The 18996-nt window shown below is 36.5% G+C and overlaps 1 protein-coding gene across 3 annotated transcripts in view; it reads left to right on the top strand.

Annotated features, from left to right (window-relative positions):
* The window catches only part of RRAS2 (RAS related 2), a 124020-nt gene that overhangs the window by 50645 nt on the left and 54379 nt on the right, over positions 1-18996 (top strand). The window contains exon 1 of one of the 3 annotated variants that reach the window (XM_042957501.1): positions 17782-17945. The exons of the other annotated variants lie outside the window; for them this stretch is intronic. The gene's annotated coding sequence lies outside the window, so the exon portion shown is untranslated. Of the gene's footprint in view, positions 1-17781; positions 17946-18996 lie in introns of those variants that run through there. 3 annotated transcript variants of the gene reach the window in all.

The following is an 18996-nucleotide window of genomic DNA, read 5'->3' as shown; positions in this document are numbered from 1 at the left end:
GTTTGGAGAGAGAAGGCAGGCAAGGAGGGGAGTGGGAGAGGCAGATGAATTGGAGCCAGTGAAAGGGAGTAATATAGGTTCTGACATCGGAGGAGACTTTCTGGAGAGGTAGGAGCCAGACCACTTCCATGGAGTCTCAGCTCTGCCACTTGCTGCATGTATAATCTTAGATAAATTACTTAACCTCTTGGTATCTCAATTTTCCCCATCTGTAATCCGGAGAGATAGAAAGTACCAGATAGTGTTGTTGTGAAAATTAGACTTAACATATGTCAAGGGCTTAAAACAATGCCTAGTGCATAATAAATCTACAGATGTTATTGCTGTTATATTAATCTTATATTATGGAGCTAAAGTGACTATTTATCATCTACACTTAATAGAGCCACTATTTATTGTATGACTCTTGGGAAATTAAAATTCATTCTGCTGTGATTGTCTAGCAGTAGTAATTGGGAGAGGAGATGGCAGAAGGATAATAATCTTAACAAGCGGAAGTGAGTTCTCTTTGTGGATCAGGATGACACAAATTGGTTTTATTTATTTTTTAAGTCTTCTGAAACATCCTTTTTACAGTGTTGCGTATATATTTTTCTATGATATAATCTTGAGCAGAAAAAATATAATAAATTGGGGAATGGAGAATGTAAAAACACTTTGTATTTAGCCTTGACTTTCTGTAACCTTAGGTATACTTGTGATTTAGCATATGAAGAGCTGCAAAATAGGAGATTAAGGCAATAATTAGTGCATTTGCTCCTTAAAAATGACTTTAGCAGATCATAAAATGTCTGTATAAAGACGTAAAATATGTTTTTGTTGTTCATAGTTTTTTGAAAAATGTTTTAAATTCTGTTGGTAAATGGAATACCTAAATGATGAGTAAATACCTAAATGATGAGTAGTTAGGAAGTGATCTTAGCATTGTACAAAGAAATGGAGAGAATTTTGCATATCTGAATTCTAGGTTTCCTTACTCAGGTGATGCTAGGGAATTTCTTAATCTCTCCTAATCTTTTCAAGGCTTTAGTTTTTTTTTTCTCCATAAAACACTGAGTTTGGGTGAACAAACCTGCACCTTTGAAATTCTAGGTTCTCATTTAACCAGCTGTGTGCCTTAGTCAAGTTTCTTGGGTTCCCCAAGCCTCAGTTTCCCTATATGAAAAGGGAAATTAAGTAGTACCTTTAGGTTTTTTGGAATAATTACAATAATGCACGCAAATTGTTCAGCACAGTGCCATCTGCAGAGTATGTTAATAATTGTTACCTGGTTTTAATTGCTTCTATTACTTCTGTATCTTGTTCTTCCGAAACAAAATTTGTAATGTATTTATTTTTCCTTGACACGTAATCTGGTCTTTTAAGTCTTCAGTACCCCCTGCCTCCCACCCCAACCTCAAACTCTCCTCTTCACTTTGTGTGGTATTGAGGTGATGAATATTGATCCTGTTTTGAGTCGGGGAAACTTCTTTTTATCAGTTGCAAGTTGATTTTAGGAAAAGATGGAGTAATCGTTGGGTTTGAGGTTAATGCTTTACCTGCTAACTCTGAGAAGAGACCACACATGTTTTATAAAATTAAAGAGAGGAATTTCCCATCTTCTATTCTTTGTTTAGTATCCTGACTTTCTGTTGAGCAGTTTGTCACATTTTGAACTATGTAGGGGGTAGTTGATTCCTTACTCACTGGGTTTTAGTCTTACAACCTGTTAGCTGGACCTGACTCAGACATTGCTTTTAACCCAGAGTTTGTCTTTTGCTGGATGCTTTTTCATTGCCTTTTCCTTGGGGTGGAGAGCCTAGAAGAGATTTCAAGACACATGTATTTATGTTATAGTTAATTGATCCATGTGTGAAGGTTGTGAGTTTAGATTCCAGAATTGCTGTTCTGTTGCGATGTCTGGAAGACACTCTCTGCAATTAAAATAACTTGTGTCTGTGAGTTTGAAACTATACTGTAGACTTGTTTTTTTGTGTGCAGATTATGTTTTCAGAGGAATTTACAAATGAATTCTTAGCATTGAAAAATAAGGCACCTCAGCTGATGGTGGTACATACTAGAGATTGCCTCATTTTGGTAACACCTGAAATGGATGTGCTGGCGGTTCCTGCATAGAAATAGTAAGCACTCAAGGGAAAGGATGATCACTTTTAACAGAGGATAAGCAGAAGGAAATTCTAACCTAGGTTTTCTTAAAACTCATTCTTACATGTGTGTCTCCTTATTGGGATGGGGAAGTTGCAGGAGTTAGTGGAGACGCTTCTGTTGAGTGTCAAGAATCCTCTTTTCCCTTGGTCGAGTACCATTAGAAGGCAAAGTGATGGTGACAGGCAGCTGCCTACTGGGATGGGATTTTTAATTCACCTGTGTTGCTGAAGTGTGGGTCTTTACCAAGCTTTGAAATGGAAGTAGTCCTTAAGGGGCGCCTGGGTGGCCCAGTCAGTTGGGCATTGGACTCGATTTTGGCTTGTGTCATGATCCTACATTTCATGAGTTCAAGACCTGCATCAGGCTTTGCACTGACAATGTGGAGCCTGCTTGGGATACTGTCTCTCGAAAGAAAGAAAGAGAGAGAGAGAGAGAGAGAGAGAGAGACAGACAGAAAGAAAGAAAGAAAAGAAAAGAAAAGAAAAGAGAAAAGAAAAGAAAGAAAGTCAGTCTTTGGTTCGGTTAGGCATATAAATTGGTAACTTTAAAAGGGGGGAAGGAGTGGGGAAAGAGACTTTCTTGAAGCAGTATTGTTTTTATTTTAAGTTTCCTTTTTAAAAAAAGTTTATTTTGAGAGAGAGAGAGAGAGAGAGAGAGAGAGAGAGAGAGCACGAGTAGGGGAGGAGTAGAGAGAGAATCCCAAGCAGGCCCCCCTGACATTGTGGAGCCTGACTCGGGCTCCATCCCATGAACTGTGAGATCATGATCTGAGCTGAAATCAACAGTCTGAAGCTCAACTGACTGAGCCACCCAGGCACTCCTTAAGTTTCCTTTTTCAAATTAAAACTGATCTCATAAAATTGAGATTTTGTGATGCAATGTGAACATTTCTTTCTTTCTTTCTTTCTTTCTTTCTTTCTTTCTTTCTTTCTTTCTTTCTTTCTTTCTTTCTGTTAGGAAAAATAGAAGCGTGTTTAGAGTATTAGTTCTTTTGTGCCCTTCTTACTGAAAAGTGATAATGAGTAAAAGACTTTCATTCTGCTGGTAGACAATGTTAGTTAATAGTGAATCTACTGGTAAGGCCTTGATCTTGAATTACTTTGGATAGATAGAGTTGCTGAGTCTGTGTTTGGGATTGAAACTTAAAGTAATGTCCTTGGTAGGCCTTTGATTTATTTCTACTTTGCAAAGAGAAATGTCTCTCAGGCTTTTGTGAAAAAGACAAATATTTATATATTCACGTATTTTCTGTGTGGTTCTGAAAGAAACAAAGAAATGTAAGTTGTCTAAAATTGTGCTACTGGAGACATAATTAGACTGAGTTCCTTGTCACCCTATAAATTATATTTTATTTTTAGTGTTGTATAAAAGCGCTATGATTGTTTATTGGTTACATGCATTAAATCATAGTTTAATTAGAAATATTATAGTCACAGAACTTGTTGTTTGTATACATTAGGAGTTTAATATTGCCAGCCAACTTATCTTGCCGCCTCGTATGGTGATGTTTTTTCTAGGAGAAAGAGCTTTGTATACAAGTAAGTACATGTTCAGTACTAGAAGTACAAATATAAATGTCAAAGTAATATTCAGTGTTGCTTTTTAAAAAAACTTTACCCAGATTTTCCAAATGCTAACATTTTACCATATTTGTTTTATCCTTTTCCCCATATATGCTTTTTTAAAATCATTTAAGTCTAAGTTGAAGACAGTGACCACTTATTTTTAAGTATCTCCATGTATATTTCCTAAAAATGAGCATTTGCTTATATAAACAAGATATATAACCAAAATCAGAAATTAACATTGATGTATTAGTAATCTAACATGTAGAGCTTTTTCAGATTTTGCCGATTGTCCCAATAATGCCCTTTATAGCAAAAGAATATCTCAGATTAAGCATTGCATTCAGTTTCCATATCTTCTTTAATTTGGAACTTTTTTAGTCTTTGTATTTTAGGACATTGATATTTTTGAAGCGTGTATCTTATTTGTAGAGTTCCTTGATTAGGGTTTGTTTTTTTCTTTTTTTTTTTTTTTTTCCCAGCAACACATTTTTCTACAATTGAAAATGTCCATATAATCCAATTATTTCCTTTTAAGTAACATTTAACATAGCTAGCTAGGGTTTGTTTCTTCATTGTTAAATTCAGGTTCTGCATTTGCAGGGGAGGAACAACACAGAAATAATGAATTCTTCTTAGTGCATTATATCAGGAGACGTAAAATAGATGTAGATTTGATTCTATCTGTGCTTAACCAGATCTAGAAATTTACCCTTAAAATACACACACATGAGGTCACAGCATTGTTTGTAATTGAAGAAATTGGAAACACTTACAGAATAGGAGAGGGATTGAATAAAATATGGTACATGTGGAGCATTATGTAGCTGTAAAAAAAAAAAAAGATTTCTATGAACTGATGTGAAGGGCCTTCCAGGATAAATTGTTCAGTGAAAAAAACAGTGCAAAATACCTATTGCATAATGTGCAGTATACTGCATTTTGTGTAAGAAAGAAGGGGAAATAAGAAAATACATATGTTTTTGGTTATTGGGACAAAAACACAGAATGGATAAATCAGAGATTAATGAGATTATTGGTTAGCCAGAGAGGGTGGGTAGGAATGAGGGGGAAGGGGTAGAAAGAATGGGGTTGGTAACCTTTCTGAGGATACTTTCTGACTTTTGGAACCATGTTTAATGTTTCACATACTTAGTCCATAAACAGCAAACACGAGTACAATCAAGTGGTGAAGAAAAAACCACCCTCAGGTGGAGTACAAACAAATAAATGAACTAGGGTCGCCTGGGTGGCTTGGTGGGTTAAGAAGCTAACTCTTGATTTCAGCTTAGGTCATGACCTCATGGTTCATCAGTTCAAGCCCCACATCCAGCTCTGTGCTCACAGCATGGAGCCTGCTTGGGATTCTCTCTCCCCCTCTCTTTGCACCTCCCTCGCTTGCTCTCTCTCTTTCAAAATAATAAACTTAAAAAAAAATAAAGGAAATAAATGAACCGAACCTTATTTCAAATGAGTAAGATAACTACACTGAAGGGGGGAAAGAAAAAAACTAACTTTTGAACTGGGTGTTTGGACTATGTCCTCAGGATAAAGACAAAAAGAACTTGAAGCAAACATTGAACTCTAGTTAGTAGGCTGTGTGTGTGTGTGTGTGTGTGTGTGTGTGAGAGAGAGAGAGAGGGAGGGAGGGACATGGCTTTTCAATTCTGAAACAATTTTTTTTTTTCAACGTTTTTTATTTATTTTTGGGACAGAGAGAGACAGAGCATGAACGGGGGAGGGGCAGAGAGAGAGGGAGACACAGAATTGGAAACAGGCTCCAGGCTCCGAGCCATCGGTCCAGAGCCTGACGCGGGGCTCGAACTCACAGACCGCGAGATCGTGACCTGGCTGAAGTCGGACGCTTAACCGACTGCGCCACCCAGGCGCCCCAACAATTTTCTATACTAGGATTAAGCAAATAAGTAAATATGTTGTGGAAAATGGGAGCCAACTTTCTCATTGTTGGTGAAGGGAGTTTTAAATGTGGAAAGGGGGAAGGCTAGCCTCAACTCAGATGCTTGCCTGGAATTGAAGATGTTGTCACAGATTCATGGTTTAAAAATTATAGATGCAGAAAAAGATGCATGTGGATACACATGCACATATCTGTGCCTTTTTTTTTTTTTCAGCTCTGTATGCTGAGAGTACAAAGAAATCGTGACTTCTTATTAGCAGTGAGAATACCTAGAGCCAGATCTTGGTTTCTAAATACCCTTCTTTACTAGAAGGAAACTTGGAGAAGTGACTAATCCCAGGCCTAGAGCAGAGAATAGAAGATGAGCTAGGAACATCTTGTAGTGCCAGAAAGTAAGATAGTGCTCAAAAGACAAAACAATGGTGACATGTCAAAGAGACACAGCCAACCCAAAGAACTCCCATTGGCTAACTCTGGGACAATATAGTCCATCGAATAATGATACTAATTGATTATTGTCCATAAAGTAAGAATCTGTGAATCCATAGGGATAAATGAAGGAGGAAGGAAAGTTCTTACGGTAGAATTCTAATAAACTTAGGGGAGGTGGTGGAATTAGAAAATCACTATTTGGCAGTATAACAGTTGATTCAAGTCAGAATCATAAATAGATGTTAAAACTGGTGGGTTTGAGAGTAGCTGGATATTAACATAGTCTCAAAGTATCTGCCCATAAGGTATTAATTATTGAGGGAAAATAATAACCACAGTGAGGAAACCTGGCTGACGTCACCTTGGCCAAGTGATCAAAACTAAGACCTCTGATGTTGCTTTATTTAGGTAATGATAATAAGCAGAGTTTGTTCTATTCAGTTATGTTAACAAAATCTGGTCTTCATAATCAGTCTAGCTCGGCATGGAGTGAAATTAAGCCTCAAGAAACCAAGTTGAGGCAAAAGGGGATTGACTTGTTCTGTTTAAGGAGAAAATTTCTGTCTAATTTTGTAGGCAGGTATCTTGAGGGAAAGGTTGAAAAATTTCTATTAGGTCAGTACAGATTTTGGTCATGATCTTTAGCATAACGACCTCCCTTTGTACTAATCTTGTATTTTGCTATATATTTTCTATCTTTTTTTACTCAGATTTACCTTAAAATTATTCATAAACATTTTTAATTAGAAAATTAGAATAATACTGTTTTATTCCCAGTTATGGGAAGTGAGGAAGTTAGAAGTTTTGTTTGCTATTTCCACCCATATCTTTCATAAATTTAGTGTCCTTATTTAAAGCAACCAAGTGTGTGTTGCAGTGTTTTTAAAAGATTGTTTTTTGTCTTTTACATTCTGTTTTGCTATTATAATAGTAAATAGTAATGGTATTAATCTTTTTCCTATGAAGGGTCATTGCTTTTATTTGCCATTTGTGTCATTCTCACTGGTGTCAGTGCTTACAGGTAGTCTTTATCAACAGCTAGTCTTTATTTTGAAATGTGATTTGGAGAATACTTTCAAGTATTTTTACTGTAAAGATAGCCAAGGTTATATTTACTTTTGCATGGTAAGTGATGATTTGGCTGGACATAAAATTGTTGGGCCCCCCAGCGTTTTTGTACTATGACAGTGGGGGTATATCTTTGTTTTCTGATTCTTGACCTTTATTTGGCTGGTGGGCCTCCCATTTCTGTCCTGCAGGATTCTGCTTGCATGCTTGTAGCCTTTGCTTATCACTGGAAATGGAAACATTTATCAGGATATGGGTAGAACTTTTTCTCTGTTCACTAGGTTTCCCTGGGAAATGATGAAACCCTCTCATCTCAGGTCTGGGAAGGTTTTCTTCATTTTTGAATTCATTTTCTCAATCATCTCATGAAATACTTATTATTTATGCATCGATTCTCTGCAATCATTATACCATACTGTGTTAAGTTAATCAGCAAAAAAGAAGATAGTCTTTATTCTAGGAAAATTTGCCAAATTGCCTTCTGTATCATTGATGTAGTTTTCTGGATGTGAAATCTAATTACTGTCTCAAACTGATTTAATGCCCTTGATATCTCAGTCTGATATTAACCAGTGGTAATGTTTTTTGTTTTTTGTTTTTTGTTTTTTTTTTTTTTTTCCTTAAGGCCACAAAACTGCTATTTTCTAAAGTTTGGTGCTATTTAAGGAAATAACTCCTTCCAGGGGGAGACGTTTTTCCCTGTGTAGTAGAGTATGTTTTTAAAAATGTATCATCCCATGAAGAGTTGCTTTTAGCCATTCCTGGTGTTGGAGGTAAAGAACTGGCCATCCTTCAGAATTACTGTGGGGCCCTTGGATTCTCAATCTTTTTGATGCTGAAGGGCAGGTTGATACCAGGGGGCTTTAATTTTTGGAGTATCAGCAGGATTTCAACAAATGTGAAATTCTGTTAATTCAGTCATATTTGGGGTTTTGGCTCCAAAATTCTCATTTTGGAGAATTAGAGGTGGTTAAAAGGGATAGTTTTCAGGTTTATTTACCCTTCAAGATTAAGCTTTCTGCACTGAGGCACATGGAAGAAGCTGGGGAGACAGTGAGTGTGAGATGCTGTAAGATGAAGATCAAGGCAAAGGTTTTTCTTGCTGTAGGTATAGAAATTGGAATGGCTTAGAAGCAAAAGAAGTCCTTTCTTTAGCATGTGTGTGTATGTATGTGATCCGAAGTGTGCTTATTTGATATTGTATAGATGTCTTTTCATGATTTCATAAACTTTTTTGTTCTTTTTCCTTTTTTTTTTTTTTAAATGAGATTGCCATCTACTTTTTACAGTAGTACTTTAGGTAATTTACATGGCATTTTAAAGAAATTGTAGTGAGAGGTTTTCTAGGATGTTTGTAGTGCCCTTAATGACTTGTGGAAAGGCACTGTAAGACTGATTTTGCATTGCTTCCTTTGATATGAAATCTTGTACTTTGTATTCTTAGATAAATTTCATTTGTTTGGATGTCTCCTTAATTTTTAAGATGCACATTTGGGGAAGGGTTGAGTGGATCCTTCTGTGGATTTCTAGCTTTGTTAGGCTGTGGTCAAAGAATGTGACCTATAAATTCTCTGTGTTTTGGAACATTAAGAATTTTTAGTGGCCAAATACTATTAATATTTGTAAATATTTTAAGAACACAAGAGAAGAATGAGTATTCATTTGTAGCTTCTAAGGTGCAAAGTTTTGTTCAAATCTATTATAATGGAATTTGCTGATTATATTCAGATCTTTTATAGCTTCTGTTTTTTGTTACCTATTTAATCTGTGAAACTCTGAAATACATTCATTAAATATCCCATGAAGACTGTGTTTTAAGTTTCCTTGAGTGTCTTATTTTGCTTTATTTTGATGTCATAATTTTACATATAAAATGTTATGCTTGAATCTTTGTATTAAAATTCAGTAGTATTAGTCTCGTGTGGAGTTTAACCTTGATTTTCATCCTGTGATATTACATTGCCGTTCTGCTTTCTGTTTGTATGCATTTACTTCATTGATATTTTACATTTCTTTTTTGGTTATTTTGTGGTAAGCTTTTGTGAACAGTATTTAATGTGATCTTTAAAAGTCAAATCTGAGGGTCTTTGTCTTTTGGTAGGGAATTCAGCCCATTCACATTTATTGTGTAATTTGATTATGTATTTGTGAAGTAATCTAGATAAATACATTTTTATCCTTTTTATTTTTATATTTTCTTTGTTTTTAATTTTTATTTATGCAGGCTTAATTGAGTTTATTGCTTTATTTACCATGCAATGAGAGTATAAATGTAGAAATTATTTTAAAAGTAGAGTTTGTTTCTGTGACACTTATTCCTTGTGGTTGCTTTTGTCATAGTCATATGTAGTCTGTGACATTAACCACAACAGCTGCCATGTTTTTGTTTTTTTAAAAAGATTTCCTAGACCTGAAAAAAATCATGCTGCTTATCTGAGAAAAGACAGTTTGAGGTAGTGCAAAGAATCCTTTTTGTGAGTCAAGACATTTATGTAGATCTTGGTTTAGCCTATATATGACTGTGGCTTTGGACAAGATAACCATTCTGTGTTTGATTCACTTTGGCACTGTTATTTTAAGCCCTGTAAACACGAGAATGTTTACAAGTAAAACAAGTATTTCAGTAAAGGATTTTATAGATTTGGAATATTTTGCCCGAATGTCTGCCCCTTAGTTGTATTTGTTTGTACATTTTATACTTTAGATTTTGAGAGTCATAGACCAAGGATACTTCTGTTACATAGAAGTAATCATGTAGCAAAATATGTTAATATTTATTAATTGTTAGTATTAGGTCTTGAACAGGAAATAGTAAATCGTTGGGAAAAGAAAGTGGTCTTAAGAAAGATGAGTTGTGTCTATTCTGGTTCCATAGCTGCTGGTTACTAAAGAAGACAAAGAACCGAACTGTTTTTCACTTTGGATTTCAGAGTTTCTTTGTAATTAAAAGATTACCTATACGTAGTAACGTAGTAACGTGTACATTTGAATGAATCTTGTGTTAGAAGTTTTAGTAGTTGATCCATAGCATTCAGTTTTTTTTGAAAATAGTCTTTAGAGAAGATAGTCCTATTGTAATTTCTTTCTGGAAATTCTGACTCAGGAAATGTAAAACAGCCTGAGAGTAAGGTCTTAAAAGATTTATTACTTTTGTCTTGTTTCCTGGTGGGTTTTCTTTTAATGCCTTGTTTTTGGTTAAATGATGACATGTGGTTGAGATTACAACAGTCAGCAATTTGTTAGCTGAGAGGAAAAGAATAGTAAGCACATAGTTGAGTCAAACTGCAAAGGAAGTTTTGTGATAGGTATAACATTTAAGTTTTAGAAATCTTGTGGAAAAGTTGCGTGACTATGAAATTTGTAATTTTTGTCCCTTTTGTCTTTGAAATTAAGGTATGTCAGTAAGGTGGGGAAATTCGCCTTAAGCGTGTGTATGCATGTGTGCAAGCATACACAGATGTGGATCTTGTTCGAACTGAGAGTGAATTTAAGTTTAGAGAAGGGTTCATGGGTTTTGGGAATAAAAAAATGCAGATAAAGTATAAAACAGTGGACTTGGTCTATGATAATTTAACTTGCAGATGTTTAAATGAATGGTTACAATAGCTTGAGTACTACCCGAATTATTTTCACATATTGGCATGGAATTTCCATGCCAAACCTTGGTTTGAATTAGCTACTTCTCAATTATCAAGTTACTTAATGTTAACAGCTTTGTATCACTGCAGTGTTATATGGTCAGACACTTTACATTTAGCTGAGCATTAAGAATGGAGTAGGAATTGGTGAGATTATGTATCAGCAATTCAGACTTCATCAAATGTTGGGTTTTGGGATTATTTTCTTACCATTAGAAAGTCTGATAGGTGATCATAATTTTAGCAGGTGTTAAAATAGTATGGAAAGTTTTGTTATAATGTTAGATTGTGATTCTTGGGTTTTAATTTTATGTTTAAAGACAGACTGATTTTGTTTATTGTTTCTCCTTTCTTAATTGCAAATTACGTATTTACTTAGATTTCTTTGTAGCAGACAGTTTCAGGAAGGAGCCATTGGCAGAGCTGATTAGTCAAATGAAGTTGTCTGACATGGGTTACTTTAGTTTGTGGTTTTAGATGAACAGTACATGGTGCACAGCTGTTGCTCCAACAGCTTTGTTCCAGCTGTCTTACTGGCCTGTCACAAAATACCCCACATTCCTTTTTTTTTTTTTTTTAAGTGGAACCCCGTGTAATATTCTATACTCTATTGCCTAAAATGGGTCCTACTAATTACTTTAATGACTTTTCTTCACTTTTATTCCTCTCCATAGCTACTTATTTAGAATGGCACTAAAATGGATTATGAGTGATTTATAAGCCTTGTCATATTTATAATTTTTTGTTGTTAATTAAAGTTGCAGTTGTGAAATGTTTGTACAGGTTAAGTAGTTAACATTGAAAAGGGCACCCAACGTAATGTCCCCAAATAAATAGTTGGTATTTGGATATGAAACTGGCATCTTCTAATTTCCTATTTGAACCTTGAGTTTGTATTAATAAGTTTCAACAGAATTATAAGATGGAAAGCCATAATATGGTTTATAAAGCTTGTGTAGTACTTTTATAGGTAGACTTTACTTTGTGTTTTTGGTACAGTGGTTGGACTTCATTTTACTATCTTATGTCGTAACTGAATTACAATACTAATGATTTCAAGTTTTTTTCTTAAAGATCTTATTTTTTTTTAATGTTTATTTTTGACACACACAGAGACAGAGCATGAGTGGGGGAGGGACAGAGAGAGAGGGAGACACAGAATCAGAAGCAGGCTCCAGGCTCTGAGCTGTCAGCACAGAGCCCGATGTGGGGCTCAAACTCGCGGACTGTGAGATCATAACCTGTGCAGAAGTAGGACGCTTAACCAATTGAGCCACCCAGGCGCCCCAAAGATCTTATTTTTTAAGTAATCTCTACACCCAAAGTGGGGCTTGAACTCACAATTGTAAGATCAAGGGTTGTATGCTCCACTGACTGAGCCAACCAGGCACCTGTTTGTTTTGCTATTTAATAAGGAACAAGGACCTATGAAGAATATTTTGAATCAATGATGACTAATATATGTTGAACATATTCTGTGTATTAGACGTCATGCTAAAAACTTTATCAGTATTGCCTCATTTAATCTTTATGATTTATTATGTCTTTTTTTACAGCTATAGAGACTGAGGCTCAGTGGTTAAATGCTCAGGATCCCACAATAATGGCTCAGATGGGACTTGAACCTTTATTTTCTGATTACAAAGCACCTTACAGGTGCTAAGGGCCACACTATACTACCTTGCCCCCCAAAACCACTTTTTATTTAATGAGTTACCTTAATAATGAAGTTTTTGTCTCAGTTGTGTTTCTTTTCTTCTTTTTTTCTTCTTTTAAAGTTAAGTTCATGAAACATTTTCCATTTAGTTGAAATTAGGAGAGCTGAGATTGCATAGTGAGTGAGGTTTTGTTTAAAGTATTGCCTTGCTTCCCTCTCTGTTCCCCTGCTTCCTTGTGATCTATGTCCCATTACTCCTGCACACGCTGCCCTGGCTTCTGCTCTCCCCAGACCTGGCAACCTCCAGATGCCTGCCCATCCTGTTTGAAATTCCTGCTCTCACACAGCCTATTGCTCCTGGAGAAGCACAGTCTGATCATGCTTAGTCACAATCTGTGTGAAATGCACATCCATGACTCTTCTGAAGCTCTGTCCTTTACCAAGTATGCCGTTTTATCTGACTAATTCTTAGTCATCTTTCTAGATGTGACTCAGGGTTCATCTCCAGCAAGCCTTTCCCCAGAGAATATCCAGATTGGAGTAGGTGCCCCTCCCATGTGCCTCCATTGAATCCTGTACATATTTTTGATGAACTTTCTGAGAGTAAGTTGTGGAAGTAATGTCCCTTTACTGTTCTGAAGAACAAAAAAGAGAGTCTTTAATATGATCTTAGTACAGTTACCAAAGTCAGGAAGTTGTAATACTTTTAACTTAGATTATTGAAACTTAGTTGTTCCAATAATGTCTTCTATAGCATAGCAAAAGAAAATCTTTTTGGTCTAGGATCCAATCCAGGATTGACATTGTACTTATTTTCAATGTCTTTTTAGTCTTAAAGTTATTTGTAAAACATTCCACAATTTGGGTTGTCTGATGTTTTCTAATCATTAGAAGCAAATTAGGTAGTTTCGGCAGAACTATCACAAAAGAAGAGTCTTCCTCCAGTACATACCTTATATTAGGGAGGCACATGTCTATTTTTCCCAATACTGGTGTAGAATTGGACCACTCTGTTAACCACTGAAAAGTGATGACTGTTCCCTTTGTAATAAGTATCTTGTGGGTAGAGATACTGAGGCCAGGTTAATAACTACTTTCGAGCTTTTAGGGTTGTGTCTCTTTCTCATTGCTCAACTTCTTGTCCTTTTTTCTTTCCCTCCTTTCCTAGTTTCCTTCTTTCTTATACTCGCTGTCTCTAATTTGCATTTTGTGACAAGTTTTTGTTTTGTTTTGTTTTGTTTTGTTTTTATCCTCAAAGAATGCTTGCATTGTACTCACAGGTTTTTAAGGGCAGAGCCCCAGTTATACCACATTTTATTTGGTGAAAGGATCTATATTTTGTTGGCCTTGGTTTCTTCATCTGTAAAATGAAGGTTCTGAAATAGATCATATTCTAAGGTCCTTTTAGGTTTTACAGTCCTATGGCACATAAGTTTAGGAGTTTGTGTGTGTGTGTGTATGTGTGTGTGTGTGGTTTTCTTTCCAGTTAGGTTGTTTTATCTTGTTTGGCATTTTTTCCCTAAGATTTTTAAAAAGTTGTCTTCATACTTCCTGTGCAGTATATAAATGTCTCACTGCTTTGGCTTATAATAGAACTGATCTTTGACTGGGGCCATGATATTCTTCACACTTGGATTGGTAATTCCTCTTTCCAACCTGGAAGACAAAGTGTGGTTTTCTTTTTTCATGGAGTGGAGAACTCATTCCTGCACAATCAATAAATCCTGTCATTCCGTGGAGTTTTCTAAATTGCTTAAAAAGGAAGAGAAGAAAAAAACCCTATTCAGTCTAGTTGTGTTTATTACCTTTAAAAACATGGTTTATGCATAACTTTTTTGCAGGGTTTCATAGAATTTCTAATCATTGTATCATAGTTTTTAAAGAAGTGAGAATCTTGGGGCACTTGGGTGGCTCAGTCGGTTAAGCAGCCACTCTTGATTGAGGCTTAGGTTATGATCTCATGAATCGTGAGTTCAAGCCCCATGTCGGAGTTGGCTTGGGATTCTCTCTCTTTCTCTCTCTCTGTCCCTCCCCAGCTCATGCTCTCTCGTCCTCTCAAAACAAGAATAAAAAGAATCTTGATTCATTGTAGAGTTTAGAGCAAATTATTTAGTTGTAGCAGTCAATTTCATTTTAAACAGACTGGAAGAGTCCTGTTATTTTAGCGTTGTTAATACTTTAAAATTCTGCAGTAAAAGCATTAGGTTATTTAATGAATTACAAAAATTGCTTGGCCACATCTTAACTTTTTAAAAATAATTCTTAAGAATTTTTATACTGGGGAGCCTGGATGGCTTAGTCGGTTGAGCATCCGACTTCGGCTCAGGTCATGATCTCACAGTTCGTGAGTTTGAGCCCCACATCGGGCTCTGTGCTGACAGCTCAGAGCCTGGAGCCTGCTTCCAATTCTGTGTCTCCCTCTCTCTCTGCCCCTCCCCTGCTCATGGTCTGTCTCTCTCTCTCTGTCTCAAAAATAAATAAAAAACATTAAAAAAATTAAAAAAAAAGAATTTTTATACTAACTAGAACTTACCTTTTATGATGTTTTGCACTTGAGCATTCAGGGAACTTTTGTGTATATGGTTTCCTTTTAATACCAGCAATAACCCTTTATGATTGCAAGGTGGTGATCATGGTCATTGTTATTTCCATCTTGTAGAAGAGGAGATGGGGGCTTGGGAAGCAGCTGTTTGCCCACGGTCCTATACCAAGTAAGCAGGGAAGCTGAGATTGGGTTTCCCAACTCCTAAAATACAATAATCGTCTTACTACAGCCTATGAATGTTATATTGGAATAAAACCCCCAACACTGGGGCACCTGGGTGGCTAAGTTGGTGGAGCATCTGACTTCAGCTTGGGTCATGATCTCACAATTCGTGAGTTGGAGCCCTGCATAGGGCTTGCTGCTGTTGGGGGGCACAGAGCCCACTTTGGATCCTCTGTCCCCCTTTCTCCCTCCCTCCCCCACTTGTGCGCGCGCTCTCTCTCTCTCTCTCTCTCTCTCTCTCGCTTTCTTTCTCAAAAATAAATAAACATTTAAAAAAAATGCCAACACTTACTAGAGGGGAACTGAAAGGAGTGATATAATCTCATTTAATGGATGAAATTCTGCTACCTGTTACCAGTATGGATCTGGAGGGAGCACTGAATAGGGGTGGGATCAGTGAATGAGATTTCCTCAGAAGCACACTTGATGACTTGATGGGTTTCTACTAGAGCTGTTGATGAAGAGGGCACTGTTGGAAGCTAGTGGAGGGACTAAGGTTTGTAATGGCATCCTCTCTAAAATGCAGCTTAAGAAAGCTGAGGTATTCACTGTATGGATAGATCATGCACGAGAATGACAAACAACAGATTTAAGTACGGATCGATCACCTCTTGGGGTGGGGATGAGGAAGATGGGAGAATATGACTTTTGAGAGACATATAAGGGTCGAGAATTGTTGCTAATTTTTTATTTCCTAAGTTGGGAGGTAGGTATACATACATATTTTTAATATTTTTTTCTTCATAAAACATTTTCCGAGTTATTTTATGGTTAATGAAGAACAACAATGTAGTCAAATGGAAACTCTTAGCTTTTCATATGATGTTCAAGGTATCACGACTTGGTTGACAAGACACAAGTGTGTTCTTTAGGGGTTTTCCTTCAGGGTGGGAAACTTTTTATTTTTTTTCCCTGACTGTTCAAACAGCAAATAAAAATTGAGTACAATTTTTATTACAACAAAAAGTTCATATTTGAACTTGTGAGCAAAATTGTTTTGTGTGGATGTGTGTGTATAAGTGTGTTTTGATTTGCTTCTAAAATTACTATATACTGTTATTGTAGCTTTCTCCAAAGCACTGCCTCTGATTTCATCTTGGTTACAGGAACTGATGATTAATTTTGCCGTAAATTTCCTGTATGAAGAAGTGATACCTTTAACTTTTCCCATCACAAATTTCTTAATACTATTTGTAGATGCACAAAATGAATGCTCGCATAATGTGGTTTTAGGTAGGTGTGACCAAGGATTAAAAGAACATCTAGAGTACCATATACTAGGCCAGTGCTTTGCACTATACTCTCGACATTTTTGCTCATTTCTAAAGTGGATAACTTTTGGGCTGAGGGCATGTTTCATCAAGAGTTGATAATTTTTTTAGGGGTACGGGTAGGATTATTTATTTATTTTAAAATGTGTTACCCTTTTGGTGACTTTGTGAATGAAAGGAATCTTATTTCCAAGTTTGGATGATCATGGGATTAGAAAAAATGCACTTGGTGGTTATTCATCTAAAAAGTTTTGCCTTTATTTGGATACTTTTGCTTTTTGGAGAGGTAAGATGGGAGAGAGAAGAGGAACTCTGTGTTCTTCGTGAAAGTATGTATACTGGAATGTTGCTAATTCTCAACAAAGAGATTGATTGAAAACGTGATTTAAGGGCACCTTTAGATTTATATAGATTATAGTGTGAGTTTAAGAGGAAGTGGGTGGGCTGGGGTGGGTAAAAGGTGGAAGGTTGGGGAAGGTGGAATTAATGACCTTGTTCCTGAGTTTAGAGGTTTGAATTATCTCCTTTTTTTGGAGATTACCACATATGAATTCATGGTGTATGCTGGGGGTTTCTTGGTGATTTTTTTTTGATAGATTCTGAGTGTCATCTAAGGACTAGACTTTTACGGTATCGATTTTTTGAGAACTTGAAAAAGTGTTTTGCTTTTGACATAGTTTGACTTTAAAGGTTTTCTTTCCTTGGCATCTCCTCAAACAGAGCCGTTCTGCCCATTCCAGTGGCAAGTGGAAGCTGTGGTCCATTAAGATTTTTGAAATAAAATTTGGGAAATGTTCTACACGCAGGGGTTCCTCACCCTTTTTTGTACAAAGAACTCTTTTGGCAGTCTGGTGAAACGTATGAACTCCTCAGAATACAGTTTGTTTTTTTTTTTTTAATTTTTTTAATGTTTATTTATTTTTGAGACCGAGAGAGACAGAGCATGAACGGGGGAGGGTCAGAGAGAGGGGGAGACACAGAATTGGAAGCAGGCTCCAGGCTCTGAGCCATCAGCCCAGAGCCCGACGCGGGGCTTGAACTCACGGACCGCGAGATCGTGACCTGAGCTGAAGTCGGACACTTAACCGACTGAGCCACCCAGGCGCCCCCAGAATACAGTTTTTTGAGTGTATAAAATAAAGTATCTAGGTTTATAAAGGAAACCAATTACATTTAAGTCTAGTTATTGAAATACCAAAAACAAAAGTTTTCCCTTTTAACTGGTGTTGAGTATAAATGCTAACCTGATTTGCCTGCAATAACTGTTACATGAAATATCTGTGATTTTTTTTTTTTTTTTTTTTTTGGTGACCATCACAGGTACTGCTACAGTGGTTTATTGAAGGAAATTAAATGCTAAATTTCAGTTAGAGGTTAATGGACCCCCTCTACCGCCCCCACCACCCACATTTTTGAATGAAGATTTAATTCGAAGAACCCTTTTTTAATGTAGTGAAAAAGAAGTCTGGATTTGGAGCCAGGTAACTATGGGATTGAGTCTCATCTGCTACTTAACAACTGTCTGTGTATTTTCTCAACTTGGAGCTTTAATTTCCTCATCAATATAATGGAGATGGAAAATAGTACCTGTGGGATTTTAGCCTATTATACCTAGAACACCCACAAAAAAGCTAAAATCCCTCAAGTGCTGTTACCATCTCCATCTACTATTGTAGTCAACTGGTATTGTCATTTTACCAGTTTTATTTTTTTAATGTTTATTTATTTTGAGAGAAAGAGAGATTGTGAGTGGGAGAGGGGGAGGAGAGGTAAAGACAGAGAGAGAGAGAGAGAGAGAGAGAGAAGAGAGAATCCCAATGCAATGCAGAGCCCGATGACGCCCTCAATGCAGAGCCTGATGACGTGGGGCTCGATCTCCAGAACCCTGAGATCATGACCCAAGGCAAAACCAAGACCTGGGTGCTCAACTGACTAAACCACCCAGTCCACCCCTTCATTTTGCCAGTTTGAGTGAAGTATAAAAACCTACTTCCCTTTATGTCTCTTTACTCCCTCTCTCCTGCTTATAATTATTTTCAGGCTTTCCTCTACATACATATTGGAACACATCAAACAGTATTATAATTTTTCTTCAACTTACAAGCGTATTATAGAAAACTGAAGAGAAGGCAAGTCTGTCCTACTTATCCATATTTTTGCCATGTCCATCCATTCATCCATCCTTCCTTCCTTCCCGAGATTCCTTCTTTGTTTCCCTCCTGTTTAGACAACCTCTTCCGCCATTCTTTTAGAGTTAAGTCTGCTGGTGATATAGTCACTTTTATTTGCTTTATTTTCATTCCTGGGGGCAACTTTTTTTTCTGGATATAGGATTCTGGGTTGATAGTCCTTTTTGGTTAGCATCTAAAAAATTGTGTCACTTCTGGTCTCCATGGTTTCTGATGAGCCATCTGTAGACATTCTAATTGTTTTTCTCCCTGTAGGTAAGGTGTTTTCTCTGCCTTTTTAAGACTTTTTCTTTAGTTTTTAGAGGTTTAATTATTATGTGTCTTGGTATGGATTTCTTTGTGT

This window comes from Panthera tigris, chromosome D1 (assembly GCF_018350195.1).
Source record: "Panthera tigris isolate Pti1 chromosome D1, P.tigris_Pti1_mat1.1, whole genome shotgun sequence".
NCBI classification, from domain to species: domain Eukaryota; kingdom Metazoa; phylum Chordata; class Mammalia; order Carnivora; family Felidae; genus Panthera; species Panthera tigris.
Note: the sequence above shows the minus strand (reverse complement) of the source record. Positions and strands in the feature narration are given on the sequence as shown.